Source organism: Triticum aestivum, chromosome 2B (genome assembly GCF_018294505.1).
Source record: "Triticum aestivum cultivar Chinese Spring chromosome 2B, IWGSC CS RefSeq v2.1, whole genome shotgun sequence".
NCBI lineage: Eukaryota > Viridiplantae > Streptophyta > Magnoliopsida > Poales > Poaceae > Triticum > Triticum aestivum.
The window spans coordinates 294051537-294067720 of NC_057798.1; positions in this window are offsets into that span (position 1 = coordinate 294051537).

Here is a 16184-nt window from a genome sequence, read left to right on the forward strand (position 1 = left end):
ATGCACGTGAATCAAAGGAAGTCACTTCTTTCATCCAAACATATACTTCATAAACGGGGCATGAAGAAAATGCTTACACAAGTTTCCAACACTAGCTTAATGTTCAACAAAATCATGGAGGAGATAAGGATGTTGTCAATGGGCTCAACAACAATTCATCCGGGTTTCCTTTTAAAAGGAATTCCATAATTAAGTGAACACGGTGATAGCATTGGTCAGACCAAAGAATATAATGGTGTATGCTCGAGGAAAAACCACGAGTAAGAGAACATTACGAATATCGTTGGTTCTGATTTGATTTGACGATAGCCCATACTCAATCAAAGGTTTGGGTAAGATAATAGATCCAACAATTGATCACAAGGACCAATTGATGAAGATATCATCTTTCTTCAACACACACACACACACAAAAAGATATCCCTTAACATGAACTAAGTCGGACAAGCTTTTATCTTCCAACTCTCCAAGTTGTTGTTTAGCTTGACCAACTAGCTCAGGGGTATCCCACACAGATTCTTGGAGAAGGGGTGGTTTACAGGAAACCATCTTGATCACGAACTCAACATAGCGGTCAGGTGGCAACCTGGTAATACTTCCGAGAAGATATTCCGAAAATTACAAACCACCGATATGTTACTAAGCTCGAGAACAATCTTGCTTTTCAGGGCAAGACGATATGATCAAAGAGCGAGGGATTGACGAAATCCTAACTCACCGATCGAAAAGTGCACCAACAATAAGGACTAGGTAGCACAATCTATCTTAGAATGATGATTCAAGAACCAACACACTAAGAATGAAATTATTGTCCTTTAACTACCAAGCAACACGGTTGCTAGGAGTATTGACTTCACACATCATAGTTCACTTGTCGGCATTCCGGTTGCGACAACATGAAACCGAGGAATGAATAATGATGGCGAGAGTATCACTAAATCAAGAATTCATAGGATGGTGTGCCATTCCCATGATAATCTTAATATAAAGATGGTAACACTCCAGGGTGGAACAGAACAAAAACTGGATTAGTATTTGATCTGCGGAGTACAACTGCTTTGACCCAATCCTGAATATGGATGAGGTACTGGAGTTTGTTTCTCCTAGTCATCCTGAATGGAATGGCTTGACGGACCACAAGAGTAATAGGCATCGATAAACGAATGCACGCATACTCTTGACTATCAATTGATAGACGAGGGTCGGAAGACAACTAAGAGGGACAACTCAAAGAACATATAATTTTCTGAGTTATGGATGCATAGATTAGTATGTCGAACCAAGTTCAACATGTTTCTTCCGGATAAGCCATGCAGAGAGGTAGGACTGGCAGAGTCACGATTTATGAATGGAGAACTCCTCAAGAGTACTCTAATTGTGATCTATTGATCCAATAAACATCTGCCATAAGCGGTTCATAGTATTTGGAAGAAGGAGATACCACGGACCTCGAGGACTATCGCAAAGTTACTAATATCCTAAAGGAACTAGCAAACACTATCAACATGAAGTAAGTAGAGTGAATCTCGGGTTCAGAACCCAGGAGTAGAATGCCTACTACTAAGTGGCATCACGGGATGCTTTTGGGAATGATGGCCAGAATCATCACACTGGGATCACAAAACATGGCTAGACTACTAGATGATCCCCTGAGACACCTAGGGTCATAATAATAACTCCAACATAAATGTCGAGGCAATAGAGTACCTCAACTCACCGTCTAGTGTGGTTAATCTGGCCATAAAGGACATCGGGAATGGAAAGAAAGGATTTGCAAATGCATCAGACTATTTAGAAACCTGGGATGACTCGGACAGCATAACGGCTGTAAATGCTCAAAAAGATTTGAGACAATCACAAAAATGGTGGGCATAACCACTCAGAAGCACAAAATCAAGGTTTCGAGATCAACAGTTAACATACAGAAGTCGTAGGAACTGAACTCAAGCCTAAATCCAACAATCTTATAAGTCTACGGATTAGTAACACGTGATCCTGATAGAAAGAAGAGATAGCCTAGTTCTTAATCCCCGTAGAAAAGATAAGATGACTCAGATCAGAAGGGCATGAGGTATAAGGAGTAAAAAGAGCCTTACGTTCCATCCCACAATCAATTCCCTTATATAACTAAAGAATTTCTAGACTCAACTTCGACCAGTTTGGCTTGGTAATCCTACAGGCAGTCAGGCTCTGATACCAACGCTGTCAGGACCCCGATCCTAAGTCACACCGATCTAGCATGTAACACATCATATCACTTTGCGGCCTCACGCACGGTATTCCCACGGGTGCCACCTTACCTGGCCCGGGACCGTTTGCGCCTTTTGGCTCACGTATATGATAGTGTCGCTAGCATCCATATGACAAAGAACCCGGGCTGACATGGCTAGTCGTGAACCCAAAGTGGCACTAACTTACAGGGACAGGCATCCATGACCCAGCATCGAACGTGTCGGTCATCAGCGAGTGAATCCAGGCTGTAGCACTGGGCTAGCAGGACTCCGGTGAACCGGGCTGTAGCGGGCTAACAGGACTCCGGTATTCATCGCGTGACATTTCCCCGAAGGGACAGACACAGGAACGAAGAAGGACACATGCCGGCCAGCCTAAGTGTTCCGGAGCAGTAGCAAGCTACCATGGCTCAGTGGAAACACTAGGAGACATTTCCCGGTAAGAGAGGCTACTAAGGATAAACAACTAGATAGTCAGATCCCACACATACCAAGCATTTCAATAACATACACACAATATGCTCGATATGTGCAAATACAACATGGCATCACAACATGACTCTACGACTCAAGTATTTTATTCAATAGGCTCCGAGGAGCGAGATATTACAAACATGGGTCTCATGACCCAACATTCAGAGCATACAAGTCAAAGCACAAGCGGAAGCTTAACATGTCTGAGTACAGACATCTACAAATGAAAAAGGCTGAGAAGCCTGACTATCTACCAGATCCTGCCGAGGGCACAAGATCGTAGCTGAGGTAACAAGCTAAACGTCGAAGTCCACGTGGAACTACTAGTGAGACTGAAGTCTCTCTGCAAAACATAAAATAGGCAACGTGAGTACAAATGTACCCAGCAAGACTTACATCAGAACTAACTACATATGCATCATTATCAACAAAGGGGATGGTGGGGTTTAACTGCAGCAAGCCAGCTTTGACTCGGTGGCTATCCTGAACTACGACTGCAAGTAACTCTTTTGAGGTGGCGCACACGAGTCCACATATTCACCATATCAATACACCACTATGGATCCGCTCCCGTCTCCCTACGAGAACGCCATCCATAGCACTCACGCTTATCTTGCGTATTTTAGAGTATCCACTTTCACTTGTCTATGAACTATGCAAGGGGTCCAAGTTTCCATATCCGAGGAATCCGGCTATTCGAATAGATAGTGATAACCCTGCAGGGGTGTACTTCTTCACACACGCTCTCGCCACTTATCGCCCTGTACACGTCATGTACCTCGGCAACCTTCAAGCGGAAGCCGGGCGAGGGAGTCGGCCACGACCTGACTAACCATACAAGTCTCTCGTCCAGGTTTATCGCCTATTCGGGTTCCATCCGCAAGGAGATCCGGCCGGGCTGTCGCTCACGGCCCCAAACGATGTGTGCAGGGTTCCCAAGTCCACCATCCGGGTGCCACTTGGTACACCGGGCCACTGTGCCTAGTCTGTCCCAAGCCCACCTGTACCGGGTGCCACTTGGTAGACTACTAACACTACCTACAAACACCAGAAACTAGTTGCAACTCCTGGACAGAGATCATGTTGATTAATAAGTCGAGAGGGGTCGAGTTACCGGAACCCAATGTGTGGTAGTAACTGGTCATGGATCACAAACACAGAACTCAGTTCCTGAAGACGGCTGCAATGAGACAACCCACCATGTACTCCTACATGGCCTCTCACCGCTACCTTTACCAAATCGTGTTCACACACTTAGCTCTCAACGGTAGGACATGTTCACACACCTCTGATTCATCCCCGATGAATCAGACCTGACTCAACTCTAAGCAGTAGCAGGCATGACAAACAAGCATGAATGAGTAGGCACAACAGGGCTCAAACAACTCCTACTCATGCTAGTGGGTTTCATCTATTTACTGTGGCAATGACAGGTCATGCAGAGGATAAAGGGGTTCAACTACCGCAGCATGTAACAGTTGAATCGGTGTTGTCCTAATGCAGTAAAAGAGAGCAGGAGCGAGAGAGTGGGATTGTATCGGAAGGAACAAGGGGGTTTTTCTTGCCTGGCACTTCTGAAGATAGCATTGAGTCTTCATCAGTGTCAACGATCACATCATCGGCACAACGTCTATCGAGGGGGAACAACACCGGCAAACACAGAAGAAACACGATCAATGCAATGCACGATATGATGCATGCTATGACATGGCAATATGAATGTGTTTTGGGCTAATGCACCTAGCTATGATTTAAATGAAGTTGGTTTGAATACATGATTCAAATTCCAACTCCATATATGATTATTTAAATGCCCTTTATTTGTTTTGTCCAAAACAAAGGACAAACATTGTTCAAACATGCATGAAAATGGTACAGATGGATTCCTTGAATTTTTCTGATAATTTTTCATATATAAATTATTTCATTCTGAGCTACGGTTGAATTTATATGATTTTTTAGAAGTTTTAAACATTTCCTGAAAATAATAAATCATTTAAGATTTATTTAAATTCCAGAAAGGAATTATTGCGTGAGCATGACCTCATAGTGACGTCAGCAGGTCAACAGGTCACTGTCCGGTCAAACCTGACAGTGGGTCCCGCGTGTTAGTGTAATTAGTCTAACTAATTTTTAGTTAACACTAATCCTAACCTAATTAACAGGCCAGCCCCACCTGTCATGGACACAGGGGGGGGGGTCCCGCCGTGGTCAAAGTGGGTCAAACCCACCGGCGGCTTGACGCCGGCGAGGCCAGCCGCGGTGGCGAGCCTCGGGTTTTGCCCACAGGGCTTGGTTTGGCGCACGGAGCACAGCTTCGGGATGCGGACGCTCGTCCGCATCCAACTGTGTTGGTGGCACGACCGAGGAGTGGCCGGAGTGGTGTCGGCGACGAGCTCGACGGCGGCCGAAGCTCGGGTGCAAGTGGGGATGGGGCTGCGGTGCGCAAACGAGCGCGGCAAGGTGCCACGGAGGCTCTACGCGATGCGGGGAGCGCGTTGGGCGCATGCCCGGGACCAAATGGTCACCGGAGCATCACCGGCGATGAGTGCGGGCGGCGGCCCATGCGGTTGGATGTGGTGCGGCAGCTACGGCGTGCGAGAGAGGGAGCGGAGAGGGGGAGCAGGAGCAAGAGCTCACGGCGGTTGCGACGAGGCGAACAACGAGCTCGGGGAAGTATCGGGGCGAGAGGGGCGGCGAGGCGGATCTCCGGCGGCCGAGGAGGAGAAAAGCATCGGGGCGGCGCTTCGGGGCCCTTCCGGTCGTGTGGCTCGGTGAGGAGGTAGGGAGCGAGGTGGCGGAGCTTGAGGATAGCTTGGGGCGGCTCGGGGATGGCCGTGGCCGCGGTGGTGCACGTCGGCGGCGGTGGGCATGCTCGGCCATGGGGAGAGAAAGCAGAGGAGCAAGGGGGAGAGAGAACCAGAGAGTGAGAGAGCGTCGGGGGTCGCGTGGCGTCGCGGAGGGAGTCCAGGGTGATGAGGGGGCAGCAGGAGGTGGAAGCAGGAGGTGGTGCTCGGGCGCGGGCGCGTCGACACGCCTCTGCCTACTGGCAGAGGTTGAAGACGGTGGGGAGCTGGGCTGGGCCTCAGCCGCATTGCTGGGCCAGGTGGGGCGCTAGGTGGGCTGCAGGTAGGTGGCCCAGGTAGGCTTCATCTCTCTCTTGTTTTCCTATTACTTTCTGTTTTCTAGTTTTAGCTATTTGTTTTGATTTAGCAATAATACCAAACCATTTCATAAAATCCTGGAAACAATTATGGGTGCTTTCTGAATTATTTCAGTGACCCTTAACAATTTCCAACATTTATTTGAACATTTAAATTATTTATAGTATTTAAATGCCCAAAGTCAAATACAATAGGATTTAATTCAAAAATCCAGAATGGCCTAAAAATATGTGCATCATTTTTGGCAGAGGTTTTCACCTTTAACAAAAATAATGAACTTTTCTAAAGGGCATTCTGGGTTCATTGAAAATATTTTTATTATGATCCTAATTGCATTTTATTTAGTGCTAGGGTTTGTCATCCCCATTTCAAGTTTAAAAGAAATTTAGACATGATGCAGCAACCAAGCTAGCCCAAGTGCATAGCAAGGCCAGGGATGTGACAGAAGAGGAGCGGGAGGTGGCAAAAGCTCGTTCCGCATTCTATCAGCAGCAGGCTCGAAGGTATCAAAGCAGAGAAGTACGGGGCAAAACTTACAATGTTGGCGAACTTGTTCTACGCCTGTCGGACAAGAAAAAGTACAAACTTAAGCCCAACTGGGAAGGTCCCTTCATCATCGACCAAGTCCTGACTGGTGGAGCATACCGTCTACATAACGCATCTGACAACCGACTCGAGCCGAACCCATGGAACACAGCCCGTCTCCGAAGATTCTACGCCTAACGCCAGACTCAGAGTTTGTCTCACTCCTCCGTCCACCTTTTTACATTTTCACTGTGTCTTGTCCCCCTCCTTCTTTCCACTTTTTTTTCAATACCTTTTATAGGCTGATTTGCGCATTGATTCGCACACACTTGATGTGCTCCTAGCACTCATTATACCTGGGGGCTTCTTTAACAGAAGCTTATTTATACGGGCTTCATGCCCAACACATGTGCTATACTTCCGCATGTACCTTTTATTCACCATTATATGCATCGATATGACTTAAGTTTTGGCCAAGCTGGGTTGCCTGGCTCCTGTGCTTACCCCTACGTTCCCGATTGTTCGGCTAGGAGGTAAAGGGAGCACATCTGCGATTGTTACTGCCGGGTCAGCTGGATGTGTACCTCAGACTGGTGAAGCCGAAAGCTAGTGTTCTTAAGAGAATATTCGGTCGGTGACTTGAAAGATGATTTATTACTTACTTATTTATCTGCCCCCAGATGCTTTTTCTGCTATTTTCGCAGTCCGGACATGCACTTTAGGGCATGCCTCCAAGGGAAAGGAACCCTTAACGGAACTATTCTCCCTGGAAGATGTTTCTTACTAACCATGTAATATAACATAGCTAGTTGGGCACTTGTATGATAAAGCAATTATGACCCCGACGCCTTGTCTCCATGCATGCCCCGGTTCTTTTATAACCGTAAGGGTATTCGGACACACTCCGGACTGTTGGGTCCCGAGGTTTAAGCGAAAAGGTCCGCAAAGACAAACGATCTACAATCCGGCTAGAAGGCATTCTATATGTCATTTCAAAATTACATCGTCAAACTGACTGATTGTACTCCTCTTCAATGCCATCTAACAGGCTGTCTAATTTACAGTCCTGTTGGGAATATTTCGCGGCCAGCTCTACTTGGCCGTACATCAAGCTCATAGGGATCTCCTTCCCATCAGGCCCCACAGGTCCGACCTCGGCCATGTGGTTTGGGTCAGCCTTCGGGTACCGTCTCTTCACCATGGCCCAGGCCTCCCTAGCGCCTTAAGGGCAGGCTGATATCTTCCACAGACAGAGGCATCGCCGTACTCCCTGAAGCTTCTCAGCGAGCCCTCCAAGGCCCTCAGGTAGGGATACGGAAGGCCATAAGGCCTGAACAACGCCACTCATCGCCTGCCGAACACGTTCGAGCAGTTGCACCAGCTCGGGAAGCTGGTTACCCGTTGAACCGGGCATTTCCTCCGCAGGGCGACCTGTGAGCACACCTAAAGACACATTTCTGTCAATCGACTTCCTCGCCGAATTCTTCTTTTCAAAGGAATTTGCTCAAGCACTTACTATAAATGCCGCGATGAAGCCGCTGATTCTCCTTCACGGAGCCAGACAGCTAGGCCTGAACACCTTTCAGCTCTTGTCCTAGCTGGGTGTGGGCATCTTGGAGCTTGTTCCTCTCCTGCTGCACCTTCATAAGCACCCTCTCGCCAGCCTTTAGCTGACGCAGTAGCTGTTGCTTGTCCGGATCTAGTCCGGCGCCCTCTGCAATATTATTGTCAGATTTACGCACACGCCGCACTTTGTTAACTACTTATCTTTTCGAAGTACGTATTACCAGCGGGGGTCTCTGTGGCTCCCCCTGTGGCGGCCAGTGCGGCCTCAAGTTGGGCCTTGCACTCTTGAAGCTCCTGGGACAGGTGGGTATTCTTCTCCGTAAGATCCTGCATAATAAATGATCCTTAAATCAGTTATTTTAACTATTTTAAGTCTCGGGGGCTACTGGCATATATAACTATTAAAATTACTTACACGTATGTCCTTCACATACTGCTCCGTGGCTCTGGTTAAACCATCTTGAGCGGCATGGAGGTGCGCGTCCCCTGCTTCAAAGGCATTCAACGCCTCCGGGGAGAAACACGCGTCACGAAGAACTGTCCGGCGACGCCTGTGATTCATGGCGCTCTCCACCTCAGACCGGGTGGCGGATAGCCTGTCGGCATCCTCCATCGGAGGAACATCCGGCTCATGCCTTGTGTTCGCCTCCCCTTCCGGACCACGCGATGGAGCATGGCTGGCGGAGGCTTGCTTGGCAACCTCTCCGGACACTGTTCGGTGAGCGCTCTTTCTCCTGGAAAAGTTATGAGCATTAATATACCTCCTAGGGATCCTTCCCTTAAAAACAACGGTGCGCCGTACCGTTGCGGCGACATTTCGATTCGTGTCGCACTCCTCTTCCGCCTGCTGGGCCGAACTGACCCTTGCTGGTCAGCCGCCGCAGGTTTAGCTTCCCTCCTTAAAGGCACCTCCTGCGATGCACCATCAGTATAGGATGGTCAGAATTGAGTATGGATCAAATGATGGTGTCAAGACCTCGGTCGTAGTCACCTGGGAGGCCGGAAACAAACCGGGGTAGTCAGCCATAATGGCGACTAGGGCATTGTCCATGCTAAGTTGGTGGAACACCCCGTCAATCAGCTCCACCTTTATGTCCGGATCCTCTTCGGAGGCCGGATCAAGGGATCGTTCCGGATCCTCGGGCTGTGGAGTTAGGCTTTGTATGCCCTCCACGTCCCGGCGCAGCTCCTGCGTCGACATCACAAAGTAAGATACTTGACTTTGGAAGTATGGATCGGGTAGATAAACGTCCGCTTACCCAACTCCGAGGGTTATTCATGGAGAATCCATTCAATGGATTCGTGCGGAGGAAGCCCTCCTCCTCCCCCTTGTACAAGCCAGACAAGATCTTTGCCAGATTGGCTGCCGAGCCCGGCCCTCTGCCGCCATGACGGGTGGCGTCGTCTTCCCCATTGAAATCCCACATAGGGTGGCCCCTATATTGGAGTGGCTGCACCCCTCGCATAATGCACGTGGCCATGATTCCAATCATGGTCAATCCGGAGTGGGCCAGTAACCTAATCCGGTCCATCAGATAATGGACGCTCCCATCATCCTCTCGTTGAGGGCTTCGCGGGCGCCAACTCAGGCGTTTCTTCAAGGGAGCATTGCTGAACTCCAGGAGGCCGATCCGAACTGGATCCGGCAGAGGAGCGTCCTCCATGTAGAACCATTCCGAAGGCCAGTCTTCGGACACCTTCTTCGGGGTGCCGGATAGATATCCGGTCCCGGTGATGCGCCATATTTTGGCTCCGCCCACTTGATATATCGACCCCTCGTAAGAACGGGGTACGAGGCAAAACGCAAAATGGGGCTCGATGCCCAGGAACAGCTCGCAAAGAGCTACGAATCCCGCGATGTGCAAAATGGAGGCAGGTGTGAGGTGGTGAAGCTGGAGTCCATAGAACTCCAGGAGCCCTCGGAGAAACGGATGTATGGGAAATCTGAGTCCCCTTATTAGATAAGGGACAAAGCATACCCACTCTCCTTTGGAAGGGTTGGGGACGCTCTCCGCCTGCTTTCCACCCCTGAAGGTGGCCAGTCCGGCTCGAACCGGAACCATGAAAGCTGGGGTAAGATATCACTCAGTTGGAGCGCCACTAGCTCGGTGTGTGGAACTGAGAATCTCCCCCAATCTCCTGGCTTAGGGCTGGGAGCGCGAGAGGAGGAGCCGCATCGACTATCCATGATGGAATGGATTTTTGTTAGAGGCGCTTCGATGAGAACTTGCGGATGGAGGATGGTGTGAGCTGGATCTAGATCCTCGCCTCTCTTATAGGCGGCTCGTTCGCACGGCTAGGGGGTAAAATGTAAAAATACCCTAGCTTTTCGCATTCATACGACACGTGGAAGAAGGCCATTATTGGGCGTAGAAGCCAAGGAGCGCAACATTTATAAGGAAGCCGGACACTATTTGACAGGAACATGAAGTTTGAAGGAGAACCCGCCTTGCAACGCCGAAGACAATATACGCGCTGGACTCGTCGTCCTGAAGCCCGGTTCGGGGGCTACTGAGGGAGTCCCGGACTAGGGGGTGTCCGGATAGCCGAACTATCATGGTCGGCCAGACTCCAAGATTATGAAGATACAAGATTGAAGACTTCGTCCCGTGTCCGGATGGGACTTTCCTTGGCGTGGAGGGCAAGCTTGGCGATACGGATATGTAGATCTCCTACCATTGTAACTGACTTTGTGTAACCCTAGCCCTCTTCAGTGTCTATATAAACCGGATGGCTTTAGTCCATAGGACGAACAACAATCATACCATAGGCTAGCTTCTAGGGTTTAGCCTCCTTGATCTCGTGGTAGATCCACTCTTGTAACACACATCATCAATATTAAACAAGCATGACGTAGGGTTTTACCTCCATCAAGAGGGCCCGAACCTGGGTAAAACATCGTGTCCCTTGTCTCCTGTTACCATCCGCCTAGACGCACAGTTCAGGACCCCCTACCCGAGATCCGCCGGTTTTGACACCGCCAGCCGGTGTTTGTCCCCTCTTAGTAGACGATGTACCGACGATGAGTTCGATGACACCAATGAAGAACTATATCATCTTCAGAAGTGGCAGGCAAGCAAAACCCCCTTGTTCATTCCGATAAAATCCCACTCTCTCGCTCCTGCTCTCTTTTACTGCATGTCACGCCCAATATGCAACCCTATCCGAGAGGAACTTGAAGGTCCCACCGAGGATAGACCCGCATATTGAAACGCTTTTGCAAGGTGGATATCATTACATCAACATACATAATAGATGGGGATACATACATAAGGCACAAACGCCCAAGAATACATCAACATACATGAGAACAACATCCGACTAGGGATGAAACATAAACAGAAACTCAAACGACATCCACCGTGCTAGCCCAGGCTGCCGACCTTGAACCTATCCCCTAATCAAAGAAGAAGCAGAAGAAGAACTCCAAAACAAGTAACTTCACTGTCGCGTCATGATCATCGCAAAACCTGCACCTGCAACTGGTGTTGTAGTAATCTATGAGCCACGAGGACTCAGCAATCCCATTACCACGGGTATCAAGACTAGCAAAGCTTAAAGGGTAAGGAGGGGGTAAAGTGGTGAGGTTGTAGCAACGACTAAGCATGATATGGTGGATAACATACGCAAATGAGAGTGAGAAGAGAAGCAAATGGAACGGTCGTGAAGCTAGCAATGATGAAGAAGTGATCCTGAACTCTCACTTATGTCAAACATAACCCAAAACCGTGTTCACTTCCCGGACTCCGCCGAAAAGAGACCATCACGGCTACACACATGGCTGATGCGTTTTAATTCGTATCTGGTGTCAAGTTATCTACAACCGGATATTAACAAATCCCAACTGCGACATAACCACGGGCACGGCTCTCGAAAGTTTATACCCTGCAGGGGTGTCCCAACTTAGCCCATGATAAGCTCTTGCAATCAACGAAGGATATTCCTTCTCCCAGGAAGACCCGATCAGTCTCGGAATCCCGGTTTACAAGACATTTCGACAATGGTAAAACAAGACCAACAAGACCACCCGATGTGTCGACAATCCCGATAGGTGTCGCACGTATCTCGTTCTCAGGACACACCGGATAAGCTAAGCGTACAGTTACCAACGTAACCCAAGTTGCCAAGGGATGGTCCCGCACGGTGCTCTAGTTTGGACCAACACTTAGACAAGCATTGGCTCGGGGGGGCTAAAATAAAGATGACCCTCGAGATGTGCGACTCCCAAGGGAAAAAGGCTAGGCGAGGAAAATGGTAAAACCATAGTTGGGCCTTGCTGGAGGAGTTTTATTCAAAGCGAACTATCAAGGGGATCCCATAAATCACCCAACCGCGTAAGGGACGCAAAATCCGGGAACATAACACCGGTAGTGCGGCAAGAGTGGAACAAAACACCAGGCATAAGGCCGAGCCTTCCACCCTTTACGAAGTATATAGATGCATTAATTAAATAAGAGATATTGTGATATCCCAACATAATCCTGTCCACCATGGAGCAATCTTCAACTTCACCTGCAACTAACAACACTATAAGAGGGGCTGAGCAAACCGGTAACATAGCCAAACAACGGTTTGCTAGGAAGGGTGAAAACGGTTAGAGGCTGACATGGCAATTTGGGAGGCTTGAGCAACAAGAGATAGGTAGCGCGGCAAAGCGATAGAACGAAGCAACTAGCATAGAAATGATGGTAGTGAGATCCAAGGTGACGGTCATCTTGCCTAAAATCCTGCTAGGAAGAAGAACGAGTCCATGAAGAAGATGAAGCCACGAAGACGAACCAAGCGTAGGCGAACGAATCCTCACGATCGCAACGAAACGAGAACTATCGAGAAGAAGCACACAACATAGTAAACACACCACACATGAACAAGGCATGATGCTCAACCAAGTATGATGCATGACAAGGCTAGATGAAGCTACTCATGGCAAGAGATGATGCATACAAGAGCAACACATGTAAACAAGTTTAAATGAGGCCAGGAACAACATATAACAAATCCGGTAAGTCCTCATATGCAAATTTAGAAATTGGTCCAGAACTGAATAAACCTTATGTTCAAGTTGTTAAACAGCAAGTTAAGAAGCACCAAGATGATCTACACGATATTCTAGTCAAGTTACATATAAAGTTCAATTAGTTCGGAGCTACGGCCTAAAGATATGAGCAAAACAAGCTAAACATAGCATTGATGGAAAATGCATACAAACATCAAGCAAACACTCTCAAAACATGTATGCAACATGATAATATGAAACTTGATGCAAAATCAAGCATGTTTCATATAGAACACAGTCAAACGGAGCAACAGTTCAACACATACACTCTATACAAGTTACAACAATCTGCCCAAAACAGCAACTAGGCATCAAGCAAGCATCAAAACAATATGCTACAGCACCTCAACATAATAACAAAAGGCATGGGCATAAAGTACAGGTAAAGCATGACAAAACATGAACACTGAGCTATCTCGAGAAAACACTAGAACATGCTCAAAAGGTCATGGCAAGATTGCAAATAATAACAGTTTCAGACTTAGCAGAAATAACATCAGGTTGCAATGTTTAGAGCTATCAAACGATATCTTACAGGAACTTAACAAGGTAAACAAAGGCATGGCATGCTAGTACTTAAGACAAAGAACAAAACTCCCCTCCTGAACTAATTCTGAAGATCGAGAGAAAAGATGGAATCATCCATGCAAACATGGCAAATGATATGACAGATTCATACATGGCAGGAACAACAATAAGTAGGCATGTTGGTGAGCTTGTACCACTCACCAAAGAGCAATAAATGGCATGTCAAGGTGACCAACAGTAAGAATACATGTTTGTGAAGCTAAGCATGGCAAGAGAAAGTTCATAGGGTGCATGGATCACTAGCAAAGCACATGGCAAAACTGAACTTAATGTTAACAGGCTGACAACAACATTATTTAGCAATTTGAGAGCAAGATTATGACAAGCTACAGCAGGCTATAAATTCAACCAGGGGCATGCATGGATTGGGCATGATATGTATAACAAAAAATCCTTAGTGAACATCTCCAGATTATGCATAGAATGACTTGTAGCTGCAGGTTTACATAGCATCACGATATAGCAGATTCAGACTAGCAAAACAGCAACAGCAACAGCAAGTACCCTACTTCACGAGCTCGGTGCACTCCCTACAAGGCTCACAAAAATACACGAATTGCACCAATGTAAAGATGGCATGATGTAGCTCAAAACTCATGTAGACATCAAGCTCATAGGATGAACACACAAAATGCAACAAAAATGATTCAAGTTCTTTTAACAGACAGCAGTTAATATCATATAGCACTCTTGCAACAATTATTAGGGCATCAAGATGAACTCAAACAAACATGTCACAATGGAATGAAATGAAGAGCATCTCATAATAAATTTTTTGACATATTGTACACACAACACGGAGCAACATGCACAAAGAAACAGCATGTCAAAGATGTCAATATTGTGCTGAAATTTAGGGACTTGGCAGTTTTCAGGAAAAAAACGAATCGAGCGCGTATAGCTAAATTGTGCACGGGGCGAGGGATAGGGATGCTCACCATGGGCTTTGGCCCAGTTGGGGAAGGGGCTCCAGCAGGCCGGTGGGAGGAGCTGGGCTGGGCCGGCGGCTAGGCTGGACGCAGGCCGCGCTGTTGGGCCGGACGCAGGCTTCGGCCCACTCGGGGGTCGTCCTCCTCCCGATCCCGCCTAGATCAGGGAAGGCAGGGCAGCGGCGGCGATTGATGGGGCTCTGGCGAGCCCCCAAGGATGGCGGGGAGGCGAAGGGAGGGGCGGATCTGGCCTTGGCGCTCCGGATCCGGCCGGTTTCTGGGCGACGGTGAGGTGGATCGGCTCCGGTGGCGACGGTGCTCGACGGCGGGGATGGCGCGGCACTACGTGGGTCGGCGGCGGGGTTCGATGGGGAGGCGCGGGCGCTCCAGCGAGGCGGCGATGACGGGCGGCGACGGGGCTGAGACGGCGGAGGGACGACGTGCGGCGGCGGGGCCGGCTGTCGGCGACGGCGGCGCAGCTCGGCGTCGGGCGCAGGAGGCGACCGCTGAGGGGCGGCGGCACGGAGTGGGCCTCCGGCCAGATCGGGGCCCAGGCGGGCCGGCTACGGGCTCTGGAGGGCCTGGCGCGGTGGGAGGCTACTGGGGGACGATGTCGCGCCTTCTGGTTGGCCCGGGGCACTGGCTGCAGCGGTGGAGGCCAGTGGGCGCGCGCCACTTGGCGGCGGTGGGCTTGTCCAACACGGAAAACAAGGCCGAGGTGGGAGGTGGCGGCAGATGCAGGTTAGGGGAGGGGTTAGGCTAGGCTATACTAGGGTTTAGTCCGAAAATGGACTAGGGAGGTTCTATTTATAGGTAGGAGGGCTGGGTTAGGGTGTTTTGGGGGCTTTCGGAGCCCTCCGATCACGATCCGATGGACCCGATCGAGAGGGGGGGTTAGGCAGGACTAGGTGGGCTGTGACGCGAGGGTTGGGCTTAGAGGAGAGGTGGGAAATGCAGCCCGGCAACTGTTTCCGGATACTGAAAACGTCCGACGTTTGTCCGGCAACGATGCCGCTATAAGTTTAACGGTTGGGCTAGCAAACGAGCTCCGAATGCGATGAAACGTGACAGGCGCTCTGTCTACACTATAATAAGACCGCAAGACAAGTTACATCCCACTCCGAGAACATTTTTATGCCACTTATAAAATAATATTTCGGAGGTGCCGCGGGCGCGTGCGAGAGTGTCTGGCTCAGAATGGACAACGGAGAGAACCGGCGGAACCCGAACGGATGCAAGTTTTGAAAAACATGCAGATGAAATGCAGATGATGACATGGCAAAATGCAACACGCAAGCAAATGACATGGCAACGACGGCGAATAACTGGCGGACACCTGGCGCATCAGATCCGGGGCGTTACACTGCATTAGGACAACAATGATTCATCTGTTACTTGCTGCGGTAGCTGAACCCCTTTTCGCTTGCATGACCTGTCATTGCCACAGTAGATAGATGAAACCCACTAGCATGACTAGGAGTTGTTTGAGCCCTGATGTGCCTACTCATTCATGCTTGTTTGTCATGCCTGCTACTGCTTAGAGTTGAGTCAGGTCTGATTCATCGGGAATGAATCGGAATGGTGATGTACATGTCCTATTGTGTGTGAGCTAAGTGTGTGAACACGATTTTGTAAAGGTAGCGGTGAGAGG